Source organism: Marmota marmota, unplaced genomic scaffold (assembly GCF_001458135.2).
Source record: "Marmota marmota marmota unplaced genomic scaffold, marMar, whole genome shotgun sequence".
NCBI classification, from domain to species: Eukaryota; Metazoa; Chordata; class Mammalia; order Rodentia; family Sciuridae; genus Marmota; species Marmota marmota.
The window spans coordinates 329,215-336,543 of NW_026000136.1; the positions used below are offsets into that span (position 1 = coordinate 329,215).

The following is a 7,329-nucleotide window of genomic DNA, read 5'->3' on the forward strand; positions in this document are numbered from 1 at the left end:
TATTTCACTTTTATGTGGTGCTAAGTATCGAACCCAGGGCCTCACGTGTGCTAGGCAATCACTCCACCACTGAGCCACAACTCCAGCCCCACATTGTAGTTTTTAATGTTTCATTTCCCTGACAATCAGTGATAATCACTTTCAATATGATTGCTGCCATTGGAAATCCTCTTTGGGAGAATTGTTTTCACATTTTCCAGTATTTTTATTGGGTTATTTGTCCTTTTATTGCTGATTAGAAGGAATTCTTGATATACTTGTGGTGTGTCACTCATCAGATATATTTGTAAAAATAACAAATTCCATTCTGTGAATTGTCTTTTTAACTCTCTAGCTTGAGGAATTTTGATGAACAGAACTTTTTAATTTTAACATAGTTTAATTAATTAATTTTTTGTTTAAATTTCATAATTTTGTGTACTGTTTAAGAAACGTTTGACTACTCCAGAGCCATGATGATGATCCCATCTGGATGGATGCTTGAGGCTTTGGGTTTTCTACTACATTGTTCAGTTTATCCATCATTGAGTTTATTTCATTCTTACATTGGCATTACTTATATAATAGGTCTTGACATCTAGTCATTAAGAGCATCTTTACACTTCTTAGCTTTTGGACTTCCATAAGAATTATAGGAACATTGTGTCAATGTTTAAAGAAAAAGTTTTTGGGATTTTTAGTGGGAATACATTAAATCCAGAAATTCCTAATGGGAGAAGTGGTACATTTACAATGTTATGCCTTATATTCCATGGGTATGGTATTTGTTTAATTTTATCTTATTTTCTCTAAATGATATATTTTTAGTTTTTGGATGGATTCCTTGCATACCATGAGGCTATTGAAGCTCTGAGTTATTTCAAAGGCAACAAAATTGAGAGGTGGACATATTCTATCAAGGAAAGTTGAAATGTTTTTAATTAACTCAGTAACCAACAAACTACACAACTATAACTATAGTAATACTCTGGAGTAAATTTTAATTCTTTCTCCCAAAGAAAAATGACTTGTGGTTTGAACTGTGTTCTCCAAAAAGATAAGGTAAAGTCCAAATTTCATTTTAAGTCTGCATGTGAACTTTGTAGAAGAAATAAATAATGACTCTAATCCAATATGGTTGGTGACCTTACAAGAAAAGGATAAACACACACACACACACACACACACACACACACACACACACACAGGGATACAGTCAAGTTGCAATGGAGACCAAGATCAGAGTCACACTGTTGCAGGACAAGCAAAGCCAAGGCTTGCTGGTAGCCATCGGGAGCTAAGAGAGAAGCATGAGTCGGTTTCTCTTTCAGAGCTTCCAGAAGGAGCCCACTCTGCCAGCCTCTTAATTTCTAACTTCCAGTCTCCTGACTTGTGAGTCACAAAATCCTACTGCTTTAAGTTGTCCAGCTTATTACAAAGTCACAGCAGCCCCAAGAAACAGATATAAGGTTGATCTCTGTGCCAAGAAGTTCTTGGGTTCTTACTCTTCTTTTTTTTCTTCTCTTCCTGTGCTAATTCTCACACCATCCTGTCAAAGCTTGGTTTCATTACTCAGGAAAATGTCCCAAATGAAAAAAAGTCTCCATTTCTTTACACTTGCTTAAAGAGTTTTAAAGTATATAATTTCATCTTAATAAAGTTTTAACATTTCTCAAGCATATACACACATTTTAGTTGAGAAAATCTTGTAATAAAAATGAAGGAAAAAAACACAACTGCACACAAATGTCTATAGCAGTTTACTTCATAAGCACAGCAAAACAGGAGACACACCAGTGAGTGGCCACCAAGCCTGAAATCACTACTGGACACTGAAACCATCCCACTAGGACCTGGACAGCTCTGGCCTTCTAAGCCCCAGTCACCCCTTCAGAGGCCAGCACTGCATGAGGTTGTGGCTTTGACTCTGTGGCTATTGAGCAGCGATGGCTCATGAGCTGGTGGGTCAGGAGCCCTGCCTGTCCTCTTGGCATCTCTTACCAAGTATCCCAGGAAGGTCTTTAGAGGTGTTTTCAACCTTTGCAACACCCTTTGTACCCCTAACCATCAATTTCTTTATTCAACAATATGCCCAAATCTGCTTCCTCCTCTCTGGTCCCAGGACTACAGGTTTCTAGGTCAGTCTCTAGCCATAAATGACAGCTGATATAAAGGAATTCCTGACTGTATCCATCACAACTTCATTGTCAATGTGATGTAGAAGAAAATCTGCAGATGACTCTCATCACTCAGCCTCTCAAAACAAGTGTCCCACATTGCTGAATGCCCAGTGGCTCCACCCATTCCCACAACACAGACCTTCAAAGCCTCCTGGGTCACCTGTGCCTTGGGCAATGGGCTGTAAGAGAGAAAGTTGGTTCTGGTACCAGTGGGTAAGGAAGTGAAAAAAGCAACTGGCTGCCACCTAGATAGCCTTCAGCCTCAATCAAAGACTAAATATCTCAGGGAGGGAGATCCAAGGGAGAAACAGCTCTCTGGCAACAAAGGCTAAGACTCAACCCCATAAGTAACACAAAGGTGGTCCACTAAGTAGCCCCAGAGGCACTGCCCTCTTTGAGGGTCAAGGTCAAGATAGCTGCCAGGAAGGCTGCAACTCCTGCCTGGAGAACCTTGTTCCCAGTTAGGTACTGCAACTGAAGCCCTGGGTGCACTGGGGGGTATAGAGGCGAGATGGAAGTGAAACCCTCCAAAATCAAGACCTTAGGGTGCCCCAGGAAACAACCAAGAAATGTGGAGTGAGGTGAGGACCAGGATCAGGTCTCAAAGATCTATATTTGGAGGCCATTCAAACTCTCTGCATCTTAGATACTGGAGGTGCTGGAGGAAGTTTTTTTAGAATAGCCTAAAAGGAAGGAGATTCCCCCAAGAAGTCAAGCTCTGCCACCTTCAGACTTTTCTCCCCACCAGGAAAAAGTGATGAGCTGCCAAGCAGGAACTTAGGAACACCTGTGATTACAGGCAGAGGGCTGCTCAGCTAACAGCCCTTGAAGTTGTTTCATTATTTCAGAAACAGCTTTTTAGAAAAGGCCTGGAAGAACCAACTTAAACCAGCCAAAGATTCATAGCTCCTCTTCTAAGTGACCTAGGGTAAACTTTGCTCACTAAAACTCATTATAATGCTAAATTCTCTGCCATAAATTAAGTGAATCTGCCATTTATTTAGTTTGGTACTGGGAATAGAAGCCAGGGGTGCTTTACCATTGAGCTACATTTTGTGGTACAGATTTCTCAGAACAAAGGAAAGAGAATATGATGCCCTATGTATCATTGTGAGCCTTTGGGAAATCAGTTTTGAACCTTCTTGCTACTTTGTAATATAGAAATATCATGCCCAAATAGGAATGTGTATTACCTCATATGAAGACAAAGGCTAGTATGTAAAAGGAAACTAACCAGAATATATAAGTGATCACTCCCTATACTAAATGTTCAGCCTTTGGATAAGAATCCACTGAGGCTGGAAGCACACAAATAAACACTGCTTCCTATTGAATACCCTGGTGTCCCCTGTCTCTGGGTGAGAATCCCATGAACATTTTATTTAGTTTTGTTTGAGGCAGGATCTCACTGATTTTATCCTTTCGTTTGCCATATATTTATAATGACTACCTTGCTTAGAAGTGTTTCCTTCCTATGAGAAGTGAAAAGAACATCTGAAAACAGATTTTGAAGACTCTTAAATAAATAGTAGTCTACAAAAACTGACATGAAAACCAACTCAAGTTTTAAAATCCTTCTTTTTAGAAACATTAGATATGCTGTACTATTTAAAAATAACTTATCAAACTGACTTGTGCCCATGTTTACAACTCTTCTGAAATTATTTTTAAAATAGTCTAACAGAGTTTAATCTATGGAAAAAATGTAGATTATTTCTGCAGAAAGTGTCAGCATGGCTGGAAGGTAGAACAGAGGTACAGAGCTTGCCACATGTACAAGGAGTTAAACCCCTTGGAGTTTAACCCCCAACACTGCAAAAAAAGGAAAGGGAGAAAGAAGGAAGGAAGGAAAGAAAAAGAGGGGACAAGAGGGAAGGAAAAGAAATGAGTCATTAAAACAAAAAACAAGTGATTCAAATATAAGTATATGATGTACTAGCTCTTTAAAATTTTTAGAGCTTTAGAATTTTAGTTACATCAAGCTGGATGATATTATGACTGTATAGAAGTTCTGCCTTGGCCTGGCCTAAACCAAACCAACAGGTGGGTGGCCTGGAGAAGACTCTTCTCTGGTTTGATTGGGGCAGGCTTGAACCTGTGCTGCTTCAGGATGCACAGCATAGTGAAGGGGCCACGACTTCTCTGACAGGCAGCATGAGTGTGCTAGGCACCTGGGAGCCCATGACCAGGGCTCTCCATGCCCATGCCCACAGCCTGTCCCCCACCTGCTGGTTCATAATGGTCTGCTCTGTTGCCTGGTGCAGGTTTGTTCCTGACCAAAGGCCTGAGTGTCAGCAGCCTGTTTTGGCGTGGCTGAGCATGGTGTGGTTGTAGAGGGAATAGCCAAAGTAGCCTTATCGTGATGAGGGGGAAAGAGCTACCCCTCAGCCCTACTTGGGGGTGGTCCTGGAAGAAGTAAGCAGGGTTGTAGTCTGCCTTGTCTGAAGACATGGAAACACACCCTAGTCCTTATGGCTATCCATGGGAGTTGGTGATATGTTCAGCTATTGGATATTTTTGTTCTAAAAATTGGATTTTTATTGTTCTCTTGTTTTTGTGGAGAAGTTATCAGTCTGTGAGAAGCTGGCATTACATGAGAAGAGAAAAAGAGCTTGCTCTAAAAGTTTCTGGACTAACTGAAGAAAAATGTGAAATACTTGAAAAAGTTAGACTTGTTCAAAAAGAGTATGAAGGCTTAGAGTCATCTTTAAAGGATGCCATTTTAGAGAAGAAGATGATAAAAGCAGAAAATTTGTAGGCAATATATGAAAACCTGAATAGGTCATATCTAAACTTAAGGATGAAATACTCTTTCTAGAAAAAGAGCCAAAAGAAGAGAAAACTAAACATTCTCAACAGGATGAATTGATGGCGGATATATCAAAAAAGATTAAGTCCCTAGAAGATGAATCAAAATCCCTCAATCACAAATACCTAAAGCTAAAACAACCTTGAGAATATTTCAAATGAATGAAGAAGGGGTTACAGTAGCAATAAAAGAGGCTTTCATTGAAAATTCTCAACTTCAGGAAAGTCAGAAACAGCTCTTAGAAGACATTGAAGTATGGAAAGAAAAAGTGAATAGCCTCAATAAACAGAAAATGACATTGGTACACTCTAAAGTACATGCAGAACAAGTTCTAAGAGATAAAGAAAATCACATTAAGTTTCTGACTGAACACTTGCTGCAGATAAAAAATTGGGCTCCTGTGCTTGGAGAAGTCCTAATAGATGAAGGTAACTTGGAGTTGGAAATGAAGAGTGAATCAGAAATTGGTGCTCACTTAGAAGATTAGCCAAAAGGGGCTTTGAAGAAACTGGTTTATGTTGCTAAGTTAAAGGCCTCTTTTAAAACCATAGAAAGAGAAACTACTCAATTTACTTTATTATCTGAAGTAGGTAAACTAAAGGAAGAACTTACAGAACACATTAAAAATCTTAAGACAGAACAAGCATCTTTGCAAGCAGAAAATACACAGTTTGTAAGTGAGAATAAGAATCTTCAGCAGAAACTTAAAGTCATGATGGAACTATATCAAGAAAATGTAATGGAACTCCAAAGGAAATTAATAGGAGAGGAAAATTACCAGGTAGAGCAAGAGGAAAAACTTTCCAAAGTTGAAGAAAAGATCAGCCATACAACTAAACTGCTGGAGACCTATAGAAAGTGAGCCAAAGATCTTGAAGAATTGGAGAGAACCATTCATTTTTATCAAGGGCATGTTATGTACTATGAGAAAAAAGCACATGGTAATGAGTTGGCAGCTCAGAGTGTTGAAAGATACCTTGATGATTTAAGAAAACAAAATGCTCACAACAGACAAAAATTAACTGAAATGGTGTTCAAATTTAAACTTGCCGAAAAAGATCCTTCTACACTTGATGTTTCAAATACAACTTCTGGCAGAGAGCATTCCCCAAATGGTCCCTCACCATTGGGTCAACTTTCATGTAAAATGAGACCTTCTTATGTGGAAAACAAGGGTCCACTCATACTCTCACCTTTGGTGCCAGTGGGAGAAGGAAGAGGCTCAAGGGGTCCAGAGAATCCTCTGGACCATCCGACTAGCAATGAAAGAAGAGAATCAAACTGTGATAAGTTAACTGATCCTCAGAGAGAACCTTCTGACACCATGCCCCTGGCACCTCCATGGGAACAGGCCCATAGGACAATTATCCCTCCACCAGGCCAACCATATTCTGATCCACAGTTTTCTCTACTAAGGCAAGATGGATTTTACTTTAATTCTGGTAAACCATCTGGACCAGCAGAACTCAGAAGTTCCACTCTGCCCCCTTTGGATAAAATGGATGGGCCTACATCTTCAGAAATGGAATCCAGTAATGATATGGAATCCAGAAATGATACCAAAGTCAATCTTGGTGATTCCAATGTGCCAGATTCATCTCTCCCTGCTGAAAACCAAGCAACTGGCTCTGCCTTTGCTTTCTCACCTTTCCCTCCAATCAGAGGTTCATTGTTTCCAGTGGATCCAAGGAGTCAGTTCATGAGAAGAGGACCTTTTATTCCTCCACCTCCTCCAGGAAACAGGTATGGAGCATCTAGAGAATATTTTCCACCGGGCCCACCACTCTCTCCATTCCCAATGGTACAGTGGTGCTCTCCTCATTATCTCCCCCCAAGAGCTGAATTTCTTCCCCCACCTCCCACCCCCACATTCTGAAAGTAGAAGTGAGTTCCCTTCAGGGTTGATTTAAGGAAACAAAATGCTCTACCTTTAAATGAGCCTGCTACTGAACCTCCAGAAGCACAACAAAAAACCTGACAATATTTTTTATCTGCCTTCAAAAGTAATTTATCTCTTAGTTTAAGTAACTGCTTTTACTTAAGTGATTATATTTTTGCTCCAATTGAAGCTTAAGGGAATTATAATTCTTAAGATAATATTTTGTAAATAAAGATGGCTTATATATGAATCTGATGAGTAATTTTTTTTCATTTTATCTTATTCTAGAGAGTATAACATTTAATTTGATTAATCAACTATTATATGAGCAACAAACAGAGTTTTATATATGTAATCCTGCAATGGGGGATATTTTAAACTCCAATCAAAGTGTGTCCCTTTATACAAAGAAACATATTTACTGTGATTGTTGCAAATGTGAAAGTAACTTTATGCTAAATGAAAGATCTTAATTGATTTAA

General features: G+C 39.2%; 1 pseudogene; it reads left to right on the top strand.

The window, feature by feature from the left end:
• Positions 1-824: 824 nt before the first annotated feature.
• LOC107155929 lies at positions 825-7,097 on the top strand (annotated as a pseudogene).
• Positions 7,098-7,329: the final 232 nt, after the last annotated feature.